The sequence below is a fragment of the Podarcis melisellensis genome, assembly GCF_964234715.1.
Source record: "Podarcis melisellensis genome assembly, chromosome: 11".
Taxonomy (NCBI): Eukaryota; Metazoa; Chordata; class Lepidosauria; order Squamata; family Lacertidae; genus Podarcis; species Podarcis melisellensis.
This window is the reverse complement of record NC_138543.1, coordinates 15,039,607-15,056,917: the sequence shown is the minus strand read 5'-3', so window position 1 is coordinate 15,056,917 and position 17,311 is coordinate 15,039,607. Positions and strand designations below refer to the sequence as shown.

The 17,311-nt window shown below is 45.1% G+C and overlaps 1 protein-coding gene across 1 annotated transcript in view; it reads right to left on the bottom strand.

The window, feature by feature from the left end:
- MARCHF3 (membrane associated ring-CH-type finger 3) overlaps positions 1–3,177 on the bottom strand; it is a 147,152-nt gene extending 143,975 nt beyond the window's left edge. Inside the window, exon 1 of the mRNA XM_081930771.1 lies at positions 3,076–3,177. The gene's annotated coding sequence lies outside the window, so the exon portion shown is untranslated. The remainder of the gene's footprint in view (positions 1–3,075) is intronic.
- Positions 3,178–17,311: the final 14,134 nt, after the last annotated feature.

Below are 17,311 nucleotides of genomic sequence, written 5' to 3'. Positions count from 1 at the left end.
AGCCTGCAAACCCCTTTTTTGTCTTAGCCATTACTTAACCCAACCCACTCCTGATATAGGGCAAGTGGATGTGGGCTTGACCAAATAAGGAGGAGAAGTCATGCCTTAATTGGGCCTGCTATAAATCAAGAATGAATACAACCAATCCTTAATATTTTATAGAATTTAATAGCAAAAATATCCCTTGCTTTAATGTTTGTTATAATAATCTTAAGAGGAGCTTCTGATAAAAACTATAATTGATGGGCAGGTTCAAGGTAAAGGTAAAGGTAAATGACCCCTGACCGTTAAGTCCAGTCACGAACGACTCTGGGGTTGCGGCGCTCATCTCGCTTTACTGGCCGAGGGAGCCGGCGTTTGTCCGCAGACAGGTTTTCCGGGTCATGTGGTCAGCATGACTAAGACACTTCTGGTGAAACCAGAGCAATGCATGGAAACGCCATTTACCTTCCCGCCGGAGTGGTATCTATTTATCTACTTGCACTTTTTGGCATGCTTTCGAACTGCTAGGTTGGCAAGAGCTGGGACCGAGCAACGGGACCTCAACCCGTTGCAGGGATTCGAACCACCGACATTCCAATCGGCAAGCCCTAGGCTCTGTGGTTTAACCCACAGCGCCACCCACATCCCTATAGATGGCCTTTAAAGTGCTAAACCAGTGTTTCCCAACCTTGGGTCTCCAGCTATTTTTTAGACTACAACTCCCATCATCCCTAGCTAGCAAGACCAGTGGTCAGGGATGATGGGAATTGCAAGACTAGCACTTTGGATTCCACCTAGCATCAAACTAGCAGACAGCGCAGATCATTTAGGCACTGGTGTAAAACGTTCTCCGTGGTCAGCCCAAATGTGCCAGCTATAGTTGCAAAAAGCTTTTTAAAAGCAGCTCCATGGGTGACTCACAGGGATGGAACAATCCAGCAATCCTGGTTTCTCATTTCTCCAGTCTTATATCCAGTTCACCCCATTTCTGCACCAATTTGCAATTTTTATATAGCAATCTCTATCCAAAACCTGATAAGCATTTTCATGTACCTTACTCCTCTTTCATACATTTTTGTACACATTGTTGCCCGATATACACATTTTTGCAAGTCGTTTCCCTGTGATATAATTAATTTTCTACACGTTGCTTTCACTAATATACCCATTTGTGTACACACTTTCCCCAAACATACATTTTTGTCCCATTTTGATGGTCAAACAACATTGCAAAACGCAGAGAAGTGCAAATTTCAAAGGACTGATGCATTTTAGTTTATGTGCAGGAAGCTGGAATTAAGAAGTGAGGACATTCATGTGAACCCTAACCAATTTATGCCCTATTCCATAGGATGTCATTGGAGATGGAATAACTGTGACCGGAGTATAGCTCTCCAAGGAGTGGTGCAGCTGGCGTACATGCCAGAACTGATGAAAGGCAATATGAGCTATGAATGCCACCTGTGCACTTATCAGCAATCGGGGATTTAAAATCACACCCAAGCTGCAGACCTGATCCTTAGGAGGGAACACAATCCCATTCAGAACAGGTTGAATATCCTTTCCCTCAGCTGACAAGTGAACCACAAACAGCACATCGGTCTTGTCTGTATTAATCTGTATACTAACCCACATCCAGCCCATTACTGACTCCATCTACCTGTTATTTATTTACAGTTACACCAGGTTCCAATGAAAAGAAGAAGCAGAGTTGGGTGTCTTCCACATATTGATAGCGCCCAACTTCAGATGACCATTCCCATAATGCAATATAACAACAACAACAACAACAACAACAACAACAACATTATATTTATACCCCACCCATCTGGCTGGGTTTCCCCAGCCACTCTGGGTGGCTCCCGACAGAATATTAAAAACACAATCAAACATCCAACATTAAAAACTACCCTAAACAGGGCTGCCTATCTTCTAAAAGTCAGATAGATGTTTATTTCCTTGACATCTGCGTTCCACACGGTGGGTGCCACTACCTAGAAGGCCCTTTGCCTGGTTCCCTGTAACCTCACTTCTCACAGTGAGGAACCGCCAGAAGGCCCTCACCGCTGGATCTCAGTGTCCGGGCTGAACAATGGGGATGGAGATGCTCCTTCAGGTATACTGGGTCGAGGCCGTTTAGGGCTTTCAAGGTCAGCACCAACACTTTGAATTGTGCTTCGAGTAACATGGGGACAGAACAGAACTGAGATACCATAAAACAAGTACTATGATACCCTATTCCAATCTGGCAACATCACCTTCTGGAACCAACTTGCAGATCTTCTGAGAAACAGTGTTTCCAATTTACTTTCAGTCAAGAGATCCAGTAGAATAATCAGGGATTCACTCCCCATCACACATCTGGCATAGATCAGTCATTGGGGACAATCAAAGGGATTTCCATTCCATAACCAGGTTGGAAGCCACAATGAAATGGGTCCAGAAAATCAGTATTGCACCTGAAGCTTTTAAGTACACTTGCTCAAGCACCTTGCCCCCAAATGGAGATTTGCTACTAGATGCTAGGCAGAGAAATAATGAGAGGTCAAGTTTCTTCAAGAGGAGCATTACAACCATCTCTGGAAGAATTAAGGGAAGAACAATGACCAGGGGTCGGCAAACTACGGGCCGCAGGCCAGATGCGCCCTACCAGGCTCGTAAATCTGGTCCGCGGACCCTGCCACCCGTTCAGTCAGTCCCCGTGCTGAGTTAAACTGGCACGGCGAGGCATGCGCGGCTTCTTTTCGGCCATCTGAATGGTCAATAGAAAGCCTGAGCACAATCCTCATTTTGATGGGTTCCAGAGGGCCTACACACATGCAAACGGCGCATCCATATGCTCTGCACAAGGGGCTGCTGAACACACCTGCGTCACAGTTCCCCATGCTCTCAGCCTGATCACTCCATGTTCCTGCAGCAAAGGGAATGAATAGGCTAGCATGCTACCACCTGCGTCATCCGAGTGGCAAAGGGGCTCGTCTCACCTCACCAAAGCGCCAACGGAAGGACGGACAAAGACAACCCCCTTCCCCTCAAGCGTTCTCACTGGAGCATCGGAAAACATCTTTCTGTTACTTGCGGCGGAGGCCATACCTTTGACGCCGGTTGTCATTTTGGCAGCGAGCTTTAGATTAACGGTGGTGGTGGTGAAACGCTCCAACTTGGCTTGCTGGGACCAAAGGCGACTGGCCAAACCTGAAATGTAACAAAGAAACAGAAAGACGTGGTGAAAAAACGATGCTTCTTAGCTATGTGCAGAAAAGAAAAGTCACTAACTCACAAGTTACTACAGTGGTACCTCGGGTTACAACATATGCTTCAGGTTACATACGCTTCAGGTTACAGACTCCGCTAACCCAGAAATAGTGCTTCAGGTTAAGAACTTTGCTTCAGGATGAGAACAGAAATCGTGCTCTGGCGGCGTAGCGGCAGTGGGAGGCCCCCATTAGCTAAAGTGGTGCTTCAGGTTAAGAACAGTTTCAGGTTAAGAATGGACCTCCAGAACGAGTTAAGTACTTAACCCGAGGTACCACTGTACTGCCTTTTCAAAGATGCTTAATCGGCGCTAGAAACCCAAGATATATCAGCTAGGTGCCAAATGGCTCCTGAAACCAAGAATGCCAAAACAGAATGTCTGGTTGCCATTTGAGGACAAAACGGCTCGATAGCCTTACCTTTCTTTCTTTCTTTCTTTCTTTCTTTCTTTCTTTCTTTCAATTTTTATTTATACTTTCTAGGTTTATACATTTCACTGATTTTACAATTATTTTGACATTTCAAAACTTGACTTCTGGGGTTCCTTAAATTTATTTTTAATATCTTCTGCATATCCTAATTAACTTAATTTGCTCATTTGATCATCTTCTCTAAATATATACTCTTATGAAACTGGAGGTTATTACAATAACCCTGCCAATGTACTTATCTGTTTACAGATTGTTTGTAAATATTCAGTAAACCATTTCCATTCTTTTATAAAAAGTTTGGTATCTTGATTTCCTATTTTTCAGGTAATGTTTCTCCTTTCCACATATTCCATCAGTTTTTGTATCCATTCTTCCTTTACTGGGACTTCCTCTTCTTTCCATTTTTGGGCAAGTAGCATTCTTGTGGCTGTAGCTGCACACATGAATAAATTTCTATACAGTTTGGGTCACCCCCTTAATATTCTTATGAGGGTCTCTTCTACGGTCTTCAGAGAGCGGCTGGAAGTGGGGAGGCAGAAAAAGCTCCTCCTTTCCTTCCACTCAGCAGTTTTAATCTGAAATCTCAGGCACAGTACTGCACCCTGAGCTCAGAAACGGCTCGTGTTAATGAAATCTCCTGTCACAAAAATGGTTCCCAGAACAATGGAAGTTTTGAACACTGTTGAAGACGTCAGGTGCCATCCTGGCACCCAGGCCTCTTCACTTGGTCGCAAGTGGACAAGAGTCAGGTGTTGAACGCTGTTGAAGACGTCAGGTGCCATCCTGGCACCCAGGCCTCTTCACTTGGTCGCAAGTGGACAAGAGTCAGGTGCAAAATGCGCCTGGCTATGTTTGAACACTGGTCTTAATATTATGTTACCATATACCTCGGTCCAGTATACCTGAAGGAGCATCTCCACCCCAGTCGTTCTACCGGGACACTGAGGTCCAGCGCCAAGGGCCTTCTAGCGGTTGCCTCACTGCGAGAAGCCAAGTTACAGGGAACCAGGCAGAGGGCCTTCTCAGTAGTGGTCCCTGCCCTGTGGAACGCCCTCCCACCAGATGTCAAAGAGAACAACATTTACCAAACTTTTAGAAGACATCTGAAGGCAGCCATGTTCAGGGAAGCTTTTAATGTTTGATGTATTGCTGCATTTTAATATACGGTTGGAAGCCGCCCAGAGTGGCTGGGGAAGCCCAGCCAGATGGGCGGGGTATAAATAATAAATTATTATTATTAATCTGTTCTCACCTTTTCCTCATAAAATCTAATGAAGACCCTCTCCATTTCAAAATCACTGGGATTTTTATTTAAAAAAACAAACAAACACAACAACAATGCTTAAAGCCTCGCCAGAAAATGTAATGAGGAATGTGACCCTGGTAACGGGTATGTTCCTAAAATACACATTTTGCTTTTTACTATCCCGGTACACACCTTACTTTTTAATGGCACTACCAACCACAGCTGTGTTGCTTGCAAGAAAGCAGTCCTGTTTAAACTACAGCCAGGTGCAGAGCTAAATCTTCTACTGAGGTTTATCTGCATTGCAAAATGTGGGCGAACACCATCACTCCCAAGGCTCAGCTCCACCAAATAGCCTAGCACAGATGGAAGTAGTCTGTAGCATACCTAGTTAAAACGGCGTTTTAAAAAGCCTGGTGCCATTTCAGCTCCAAAACAGCTGCTTTCGTGCATCATAAAAGAGCTTTCAAAATACAGTGTGTGCACAAGGGGGGGGAGAGAGAGAGAGAGAGAGGAAGCAGAACATGCCCGGCTGTGGTTTTACCCAAAGAGCATTGCTCAGATTACTTGAGAAATATTCCAGCTATGTGTGCCCATTCCAGAATCTAAATTTTTTAAAAAATATATATGCAAAAACTTATGCTATACATTTTGTATGAATTCATGCTGCTTTGCTACCCCGAGAAGTTAGGAAGTGAAAACACATGCATGACCTGTTCGATAGACAAGCCAATTGAACCTGGTATTTTATCAATCAATCAGATTTTTCTTCTTCTTCTTGCCTTCTCCCCTTGTATTATTAATACGGCAAGTCTTGGCATACCGCGTCTATTGACAGCAGTCAGCTGCTGCCAAGAAATCACACAAGTTTCTGTTCTAATGGCTTTGTTTTTCAACTCGCCTGAGCGTAGGAGAACGTATTGAATGCTGCAAGACATTTGCAAAAGTCTTCTGAATAAACAAGGTCTCCCCCAATGAACTTGATTTACTGTGAACTGTTCGGTACCTGGGGAAATGCCAAGAGTGGCTTAGAGCTCATGATTGCTTTCCACTGAGTTCCGCACAAACTTAGCTGTTATGGAAGCAGAAAACAAAGCAGTTGTGCTAGTGCAGGGGTCGGCAAACTAAGGTCCGTGGGCCGGATCCGGCCCAATTGCCCTCTGGATCTGGCCCGCAAACGGTTCTGCAATCGCCGCTTGGAGCGACGCGACTGCCATTTTTTGCAATTTTTTCTCCTCCCTTCCCCTTCCTGGCTTCTCCCCGCCCTGCAGAGGAAGGGGGCTGGGCTCTGATAGGAAGCCTCACCACCCGCCTCTCCCCATGGCTGCGCTGTGGGCTGGAGCTTGGCGTGCCTGGTGTCCGAGAAAACTGGCCCGAAAAGGAAAGGCACTTTTGTTGGGATACTGTGATGGCCTGGGAATCCAATTCAGAGGCTGAGCCGGAGGAATCCCAGCCTGCACAGGAGTCCCCGCCTCCAGGGCCGGCTGAACTGGGGCAGGGCCTTGATTCTGAAGTGCCTGCACCCGTGCCGGATCCTCAGGAGCAGGTACCAGGTGAATCCACTCTGGCCCCAGAGGTGGTTGAGGACTCAGTGCCTACAGGTGAGTCTCCCCCTGGGTCCAGTAACCCTTCAGCCTCTCCTGAACTCCAGAGGCTCAGGGCAGAGAGGCGAAGGGAACTGGTTTCTCCCAGGAGGAGTGCTTGCCTTAAGGCCAGGAGAGGCGGGTCTCCTGGGGGCCGGGACCGCCCCTGGCCTCAGAGAAGATAAAGGCCAGTCATCCCGGTCCCAGGTTGCGGGAGCAGCGTCGTTGTTGAGTACCTGTTCCTGCCCGGACCCAGACGTGACCCTCCAGTGTTCCTGTCCCTGCCTGGCCCTACCTCGCCCTGCTCCTTGTGAACTGTTTCCAGGCTAGTGACCCAGGACCGGACTTTGACTACGCAAACGGTAACCTTCCCCCTGGGACCAGCACAGATAAGTCCAGGGAGACAGAAGAAGAGAAGAAGAAGAATTTGGATTTGATATCCCGCTTTATCACTACCCGAAGGAGTCTCAAAGCGGCTATCAATCTCCTTTCCCTTCCTCCCCCACAGCAAACACTCTGTGAGGTGAGTGGGGCTGAGAGACTTCAAAGAAGTGTGACTAGACCAAGGTCACCCAGCAGCTGCATGTGGAGGAGCGGAGACGCGAACCCGGTTCCCCAGATTACGAACCTACTGCTCTTAACCACTACACCACACTGGTTCCTGACCACACTGACTCCACCCTGACGGAGGCATCAGGCAGGCACCCAGTTGTCTCCAGACAATCACCGGTCTCCCGTGGAACAGCATCAGTCAATTAGCAACACGAGCCTCAGAGACGTTCCAAGACCCATGCACGCCCTTTCAGCAGTGTGTAAGTCTCTACAATGAAAGATGCAGACAGAGAGAGCGCATATTTACAGCTTTATTCAACCTAGTTCAGAACAAAGGAAGAACATGACTGCTTGCCTCCATGTCCAGGAAAAACAGCAGCAATACAAAAGCTATATACAAACGGAAGTTCCCAGCGAGAGCTGGAAGTAAACAGGCATGTGATACACCAGCCATGCCTGCTCCTTTTAAGGTGGAATGGAACTATATCCTAACAGCGTTGCCACCGCCGCCAGCTCCCAACTGCAGGCAGAGTGGCGGAGGAGGTAGGCAGGGGGAGGGGAGGGGCTGGGGGAGAGAGAAGCCCCCTGCACCAAGTGTGCACGCGCCTGCGCAAGTAGTCCGGCCCGCCACTAGGTCTGGGGGACGGTGAACTGGCCCCTTCCCAAAAAAGTTTGCTGCCCCCTGTGCTAGTGGCTGTTTTTAAAAAGCCTCAGAAACAAAAACGCAAAATAAATAGCAAAAACAAAAGCGCCAAACTTAATCTGTTCCGCAAGTCTGTTTGATTTCCAAAATGTTCGAAAACCAAGGTGCAGCTTCTGATTGGTGCAAGCACTGACAGTCGCATCGGACTTTTGGCTTCCAAAAAACGTTCAAAAACCAGAACATTTACTTCTGGGTTTTTGGCGTTTGGGAACCAAGGGAACCAAGGCATTTGAGAACCAAGGTACCATTGTATATGTGTTTCTCTAACAGTAGAACAAAGTTGATCAGTTTATAGGTATAATTATTTGCCAGTGTTTACCTATTCATTTTCCTTGTTCAGATTTAATATATTGCTGTCCAACAAGCAAATGCTTAGGATAGAGCACATGTATCACTGAACAACTATTCTGGCTCTGTTGTAATTTTAAAGTATGGATTTAGTTGGTCTCATCGTTTATAACAGATCATTAATATATCACTAGGGCCGCTTTGCCTTTCAGCAAGAACACAATCCATTTCTGGCAACAAAATTAGGGAAAGGATGGTGTGTGCTTGTTTCTTGCCTCTCTGGGACACCGGCTGCTTGCCCTGGTAGAGGACATTGTTATTTTCAAGTTGTTATTTTTCATAAAAGAGATGTTACAGCATTCCTTGTTACCAATATGTGAATTAATCCAAGCCCAGCTACACAAGCACGATGACCGCTTCTTTCTATTTTTGATTACAGGATTACAGGGAGAAACATCTGGGTAACCAAACATGCAGTGGTTGGGCGCTGTGTTACAAAAGTTGAGTTCTACTCCAACTGAGCTGCAGCAAGATCTCAGGGGGTTCCAGGCACTTACCCAGGGCCTGTGGTCCTTTGGAGAACTGAGACACGGTGGAGACTGTCATAGTTTTAAGAAATATGGTTTCTTCACCTTCAGTGTGCATGGAGGGAGTCCAGATCTTACAGCACGGTCATTTCATTGTCCTCCACAGCAGTCCATGGTGTCCAAGCCATCTCTCCCAGCCAGCCTTCAGCCAACCTGCCCAAGATGGATCCCGATTTTTTCTCTTTCTGCTTCTTCCTCGCAGAACAGCCTGTTAAAACCTCACACCCAGTTGCCCTGGCAACCTTTCAAAGCCCAGTCTCTGTTGACACTTCAGGACAAGGGGAGAAGGACAGTTCTCTTGCATTGCCAATGGCCCTCAATGGTTTCTTAACGGCCCTAGCTTGGCCAGGTCATTTTGCATAGGCTTAGCCCAGGAATTCTCTGATTTCTCCCTTCACATCCCAAATAATCAAAACCCTACCATTTATTGATTTCTAGGGTTTTGATTATAGAAACAGCTGGGTGACCAAACAGGCAGTAGTCGGAAGCTACGTCCATGATGGAGGTGGATTGGGAGAAAACGCTACTAGAGAAAGCGCTTCCACAATGGCAGAAGTGATTCTAACACAGTCCAGATTTCCCAAACAGGTGAGCCAGTGAGCATGGTCCCTTTCTCCCCTCTACACGATTCTTAAAATCATATGAATGAACACCCAAATAAGGTGAATAAAATACATGAGGACATATGTGCCAACACGCTTCCCCCCCGGCCTCGTATGGGAACTCCCCTACGAAATTTGAATTTTGTTTTCTTGTGGTTTCATTTCCTTTGCTGAACTGTCACCCAAGACTGGATTCACTATGCACTATTACTTCCATAATCTTTCTTTACTCTGGGTTGAAAAATTGGAAGGAAGTAATCGTAAAGTAACAGGCAACAGCTAAGGCTCACTCAGCCTGGGTCCCTGCTGTTCATGAAGATTACCGCAGGACATTTATATAACAGATTGCTAATCCTGTATAACAATGGTGATCTTTGCCATTTGCTTGCTGCCTTGTAAAAAAAAAAAAAAAAAAAAATCACATTCCAACTTCTGCACTGAATTTCCAATTTCCGTCAACATTCTACAAATACCCCACAGTGAAGCAAAATAATTTTGTGCATACCATACTTCTGTCAGGGAATGCCACAAGAAAAGCCTAAAATCTAAAGCATGTCTAAAGTTTGCCATTTCTTATTTATTTCGCCCTTCGCCAAATGGTGGTCGAGAAGGTACAAAAACATCACAATTAAAATAACAAAACAGAACCACACAAACAAACTAATATTGGAATAATGAAACAGTAGCACAACATTATGGAAATTGGGCTCCCTGCAGAAGTAGGACCTAAATGCTTTCTGACACTTCAATGAAAAATGAAATTTCACTGGTGGCAATGCTTTATTGGTAGGCAAACTGGAGAGGGGAAATGAGGCAGCTTCTCTTTTATATCTCATCATAAAACAAACAGAACCCAATATTCGCAGGACGCATTGATCCTGATGATCTTTCAGGGATGCCATTGGGTGGGCCTCTTAGGAAAACAACAGGAGAAAGGCCCACATGACCAAAAGATGAAGATGTCATGGTTATGACTGATGAATGTCTAGTTGCAAGGCAAAAACAGGATTTGTTTACTGCTCAAGGTCTCCTACGATAGTTTCTATTTAAAATTCTGAAGTGCAGAGCTTCCAAGGTAAGACTAGCTGGGTTTTTTCTTTTCTTTTTTAAACTTCTAGGATCAGTAGAGACAACATTTGTATGAAATTGTGTCTCTGAATATTTGGTGCGGAACAATGATTTTAAGACAAAGATGCATATAATTGCCTTTTAAAGGGGACATTTGCTTTCCAAAGTTATTTTTTTAATTTCCCAGAGTATGGCAATAGCTGTAACTAATGTTCATTTAAATGTGTGCACAGGAACCTCAGTCCCTCCAAGTGTCCCTATTTTACAGGAACGTCCCTGATTTAGAGAAGCTGTCCTGGTTTCTGATTTCATCCAATAATGTCCCGGTTTTCTTTAGGACATTCCTATTTTATTGGAGAAATGTTGAAGGGTATGGAGTTATCAGACAACCGAGCAACCTGAAGGAAATTCTGTAAAGGGATTTTTTTTTTAATGTTTCATGTTTTATTATGTGGTACCTCAGGTTACAGATGCTTCAGGTTACAGACGCTTCACATTACAGACTCCACTAGCCCAGAAAGAATACCTTGGGTTAACAACTTTGCTTCAGGATGAAAACAGAAATCGCGCAGCAGCGGCGCGGCAGCAACAGGACGCTCCATTAGCTAAAGTGGTACCTCAGGTTAAGAACAGTTTCAGGTTAAGAACGGACCTCCAGAACGAATTAAGTTCTTAACCTGAGTGTGATCTGATTGGATTGTTAAAATGGAAAACTTAATAATTTTTTATTTATTTTTTAAAGTTCTTAACCTGAGGTACCACTGTATATATGTTGGAAGCTGCCCCGAGTGGCTGGGGCAACCCAGTCAGATGTGTGGGGTATAAATAGTAAAATTATCATTATGGAATGGGATGTCCCTATTTCCATTGGAGAAATGTTGGAGGGTATGGAACCTTCAACACCTTTCACGCCTCAGGAGGTGCCGAACTCTTTGCCGTTCCATTGTGATGTAGACTTTTCACCAGAAGGATTGCTCTTCACCCTCATGATTTCCTCAGACCACTGGCTTACTCTTTTTAAAAAAAAGTTTTACAGACACTTGCTTAGCACTATTTTGAAAGGAGGACAGGACCCAATCCTGAAGGGAAGCCACATTCCTTGGCATGGAATCTATTTTTGATCCAGATCACAAGAGCCGTGAATGTGAGTGACTCAGTAGCGAGGTCAACAACTCTATCTGCTCATATCTAGTCATCTGATTTCACATGATCCAGGATTGCACCTTGTATTAAAAACCAGAGATGCTGTAGCAGAGTGGCCAAGAAATTGGACTGCCAATCAGGAGGTCCTTCAATAAAATTTCATCTCGGCCATGAACTCACTATTAGGCTTAGAGATGCCATTTCTGCCTCAGTCCTCCCATCTGCAATATGGGGAATAATATTGATTTACAGGGTTGCTGCAAGAAGATGGCGTGTGAAAGGCACCGAAAGCACTGTATAAATGTTGCACACTGTTATTCTACTAGTAAATCGGGTCCTCTCTTAAAGAGGATTGTATTGTATTGAGACCTGGCAAACCAACACCCTGTGTTGTGGGTGGGTACAACTGGTCAACCACAACACCCAATTGGAAGGTCCCTTGAAGCTGGGTACAATCTGGCCGATGGGACGCAGTCCAAACGGTTCGAAGGACCTATTTATGTGCATGTACGTGACCCAGAGCTTCCTCTTTCGGCGTGTGCATTCAGAACACCCACCCACCTCTCTCTACTTTTAGGGCTTGTTGCACTTGACCTTGCTATGCCGTCGTGTGTCATCTGTCGTTAGGACAGGGGCATGGCAGGAATTTTCCCCACTTGGCTGATTGGCTGTTGCCATTTGGGTTTTGCCTGCCGCGTAGCAAATCGTCAAAACTTGTAAGGTTGCGGATAGGCTCTGGTTCAGGTGATAGGGATGGGAGAATGCTCTCGTCATCCCTATGTGAAGGGTATTCCGTTAAAGGAATCCAGGGACTCGATGGTTTGGTCAACCCCTGAGAGGGGGTTGTGCCCATGCCTGAGTCCAGGGGGACATCTGGGTGGCAGAGTTACCCCGTGTCCGGCTTTCCGCTTATCCAGGTGTTCACCCTTGGCTGACCTATGCTGGAACCCTGGGTCAGCGGTACCTGCATGGCAGGGAGCTAGTCGAACCAGACCCTGTGCAACCAGTCACTTTCTGTAATCAATAAAGTTGTGGCCTAAATTCTGCCAAAAACCAAACCAAAAATTTGAGCCATGTGTGCATTTATTTAGGGGGGGAGGTTTCCGGGTCTGAACACACAAACCTTGGCTCAAATTAGGCCTACAGCTAACAGTGGAGGATATAACATAATAGTTATCTGTCCAAGTTGTGGTGTCTGGTGTTATTTATCAGGGATTTTCATTTTTATTTGTCAGAAGTTATTTGGAAGCTGTTTGTGCAAGCTGTTTTACTGTTAATAAATGTCAAAAGGCAGATCCAGTAAAAGAATATTACTTCAGATAAACAGGATGCTGCCTATTAATGTTGACTTTCTAGAAGACAGTAGTTACTGTAGGATTGCTAAACAAGCGAGAAGAAGGATGTCATACGGAATCTATCCTGAAACAAGTATATTTTGGGCAGAGCTTTACTAGTTACATGGGTGACCAAATAATATTTCATTCCATTTATTTTCCGGCCAAATATGAAACTTACAGCACATGGCGAGAACCCAAAAACTTGGTTTGACATATGCAGCTTCCACATATACACAGAAGTGCTTCTCAAACATTTCCAAAATACAGTACAGTGGTCCCTCGGGTTACAGACAATTCAGGTTACAGACTCCGCTAACCCAGAAATAGTACCTCAGGTTAAGAACTTTGCTTCAGGATAAGAACAGAAATCGTGCAGCAGCAGCGCGGCAGCAGCAGGAGGCCCCATTAGCTAAAGTGGTACTTCAGATTAAGAACAGTTTCAGGTTAAGAATGGACCTCCAGAACGAATTAAGTACTTAACCCGAGGTACCACTGTACCTAGCATTGCAACGGATGGAGGCCTCCTTTGATATTGATTGATTGATTGAATTTATATACCGCCCTATGCCAGAGGTCTCAGGGTGGTTCACAACAAAGATCACAATATATAAAATCAAAATAAAAACAATAGCCCAATAACATCCCCCCAAAAAGAGCCGCACTTTCAAAGGGTATAGAATGTCGATCAGGTCAACCAAGGTAAAGGTAAAGGTACCCCTGACCATTAGGTCCAGTCGTGGCCGACTCTGGGGTTGTGGTGCTCATCTCGCTTTATTGGCTGAGGGAGCCAGCGTACAGCTTCTGGGTCATGTGGCCAGCATGACTAAGCCGCTTCTGGCGAACCAGAGCAGCGCAGGTAAACGCCATTTACCTTCTCGGCGGAGCAGTACCTATTTATCTACTTGCACTTTTGAACTGCTAGGTTGGCAGGAGCAGGGACCGAGCAACGGGAGCTCACCCCGTCGCAGGGATTCGAACAGCCGACCTTCTGATCGGCAAGCCCTAGGCTCTGTGGTTTAACCCACAGCGCCACCCGCGTCCCAGGTCAACCAAAGGCCTAGTTAAAAAAAGAAGGTTTTTGCCTGGTGCCTAAAGGTGAATAATGAAAGCGCCAGGCTAACTTTCCTGGGGAGAGCATTCCACAGATGGGAAGCCACTGCAGAGAAGGCCCCCTTCTCGTGTTGCCACCCTCCGGACCTCTCAAGGAGGAGGCACATGAAGAAGGGCCTCAGAAGATGATCTCAGGGTCCAGGTAGGTTCGTATGGAAAGTGGCGGTCCTTGAGGTATTACGGTCCTGAGCCGTTTATGATTTTGGAGTGGCTTCTTAGGTAACGTGGGGTCAAAGGCACCAACTTGAGCAGAAGATCAATGACATGGGCATGATGTCTCTGTGACACAGGGATGCTGGGAGAAGCCAGATGGTGTTGCTGAATGCAGCGGCAGCCCAGTTTCAATGGCTGGCAGATCTGTTCCTGCTCCTTTCGCCGCCACTGGCCTGGGGCTGTTTCCCCCTCTCTTTCCCCTACATGGCAAGAGGACAAAGAGGAGGTGGAGAAGGAGTCACCAGCCACAGAAGCCATTAGAAGCTCGGCTCCTCCCTCAACCTCCTCTACACCCCCAATTGTTCTCAATACTGGGGGGGGGGGGGATTCAAATGTTTTATGAGGCCCCTGAAGGGATCTCGGCCCCTCAGAGTAGATGCCTATGCATGGGGCTCCTCAGACTCTCCAACACACTCACAAAACTCAGCATGAAACTCAGTTATGGCCCATTCCTATGGAATGACAATATGGCAATAGAGCATGCTCTGGTTACCTCCCGCTTGGACTACTGCAATGCGCTCTATATGGGGCTACCTTTGAAGGTGACCCGGAAACTACAACTAATCCAGAATGAGGCAGCTAGACAGGTGACTGGGAGCGGCTGCCGAGACCATATAACACCGGTCCTGAAAGACCTACATTGGCTCCCAGTACGTTTCCAAGCACAATTCAAAGTGTTGGTGCTGACTTTTAAAGCCCTAAATGGCCTCAGCCCAGTAGACCTGAAGGAGCGTCTCCACCCCCATCGTTCAGCCCAGACACTGAGGTCCAGCTCCGAGGGCCTTCTGGCGGTTCCCGACAAAAGAAAAATGGATACAGATACTAATGGAGTATGCAGAAATGGTGAAACTTACTGAAGAATGAGAAATCAAGGAAGCAAACTTTTTAGAAAGGAATGGAAATGGTTTATTAAGTATTTACAAACAAACTGTAAACAGATCAAGACATTGGCAGGATTATCGTAAAAACCTGCTGTTTTAAATATATATACAAGATATATATGAGAATAGATGACTAAAAGAATAAGTTAAGGCAATTTGGAGTATGCAGGAAAGGACAAAAATAAATGTAAGGAACTGCAGAAAGAGGAGGAAGGGACTCGGAATTTAAAATGTTAAAAGTATGGTTAAATAATTGCCATAATGTATATAAATGAAAATTACAAAAAAAATTAGATACATATACTTCAATAATTCAGACACAGCAATTCAGAACTCAGAATGAGCAATCTTTCCATTTTGCTTTGCTCAAGAAGTTCACAAACAGATTTCCATTAACTGATAGTATTTGTTAGTTTGCTAAAAGCAAACATGGCACTTGCAAATTAATATTAAAATATTAATAGTTTTTACATATAAAAGTAAGGTGACATCACCATATACAACTAGAGATTACAGCCAATTTGTATACATGAGCCTTCCCCAATCTACATGGCTATGCCAATTGGAGTAATGGTTCGAAACATCTGGAAGGCGTAAGATTGGGGGAAGCTGGCATACATTAAGAAATTAGCTAAAAAGATCCCGCATAGCTCCCTCAAACTACCTGAATTTTGGGGCATTCACTTGTTCATCAAGGGCCAATTATGATAGTGATGGGTATTTTGTGTTGCCATTTCCATTGTTGATCAGTGACCATATGCAGATACCATCAAGGATGCTCAACTGTTGGTTTAGAGCTAACCTGAAAACCAACCTCTTGTCTATACTGGAAGGATTCCTAAGAAGTTGTTGATAAAGGCAACAAAAGAGTGTATCAGACCACTGTGTGTTTGCCCATTTTTACCTATATATACAGGGTAATGTTATCACAACAGAGGACAACATAGAGCTTATCATCATCTAGAGATGCTTCCTCTTGCTTTCAACATGTGTAACTCAGTCTCTAAAGTGTAAACAAACCTGACTGGAGCAGCAGGTGAAGGTACTATAGTCACAGAATAACAGAGCCATATAATGAATTGGAAATTGTTTGAATTCCATGCATGATCATATTAAGGTTGCCATGTGTCCTCTTTTTGCAGGACACAGTCTCTTTTTCATGGGTATGTAATATAAGAGTTGTCATAGCAATCCATAGTTAAAAGCAGAAGTATTGTTTTTATTATTATTAATTATTACCCCACCCATCTGACTGGGTTTCCCCAGCCACTCTGGGCAGCTTCCAACAGAATATTAAAAATACGATAAAATATCAAACATTAAAAACTTCCCTAAACTTTAGATGTCTTTTAAAAGTCAAATAGTTGCTTATTTCCTTGACATCTGGTGGGAGGGCGTTCCACAGGGCGGATGCCACTACCAAGAAGGCCCTCTGCCTGGTTCCCTGTAACTTCACTTCTTGCAGTGAGGGAACTGCCAGAAGGCCCTCGGAGCTGGACCTCAGTGTCCGGGCTGAACGATGGGGTGGAGATGCTCCTTCAGGTATATTGGGCAAGTAGGCAAATGTGTCCTCTTTTTTGCTCTTCAAAATGTGGCAACCCTAGATCATATGAAATTTTGGCTACTGAAGTTATACCTAAAAAAATAATTCATCTCCAGATCTGATCAGATATTCACACAAACCTAGTGTAAACACTCAGGCCTTTTTTTCTACAGGAGCAATGCTCCTTGCGCCATTGTTTTCACACATTGACCTGCGCATCCCTGTTTCATGCTGAAGTTGCCATTATTTCAGGACAGGTGAACTTTTGCTAAGGTGCAAGTTTGAATGTGTTGGTGAACGGCAATGAGACGGTTCAGATTTTATTAGGAAAGTTACCCCGTTCATTTCAGCATTGCCGAAAAGCTGCAACTTCCAGGACTAAATTAATTGGGAGTCCGGTCCAGTCCCCATTCTTGTGCATGCTTCACTCAGCATAACATTATTCAAGGTCAGTATTACAGGCTCATCATTTCTGTGTCGGATGACAGATGAGGCTGATGGCTTCTGCCTCAGCTGTCATCAGAGCACCCATGAAGAACTAGCAAGCAGTCAGAGTTCTATTTTAAAGACCCAATTCTCCTCGCTCGCAGGGGTCTAACAGCACACGTGTCCCTCAAATCAAATTCACTCGGGCTGCTTTCAGATACTGTAGTATAGCGGCTGAGAAGCCGAGCTTGGAAGCAGGGAGCCATGAGTTTTAGTCTTGCCTCTGTCAAAATTCGGTGGCCTTGAGTAAACTTCTCTGTCTGTCTCTCTGTCTGTCTGTCTCTCTGCCTGCCCTTCCTCC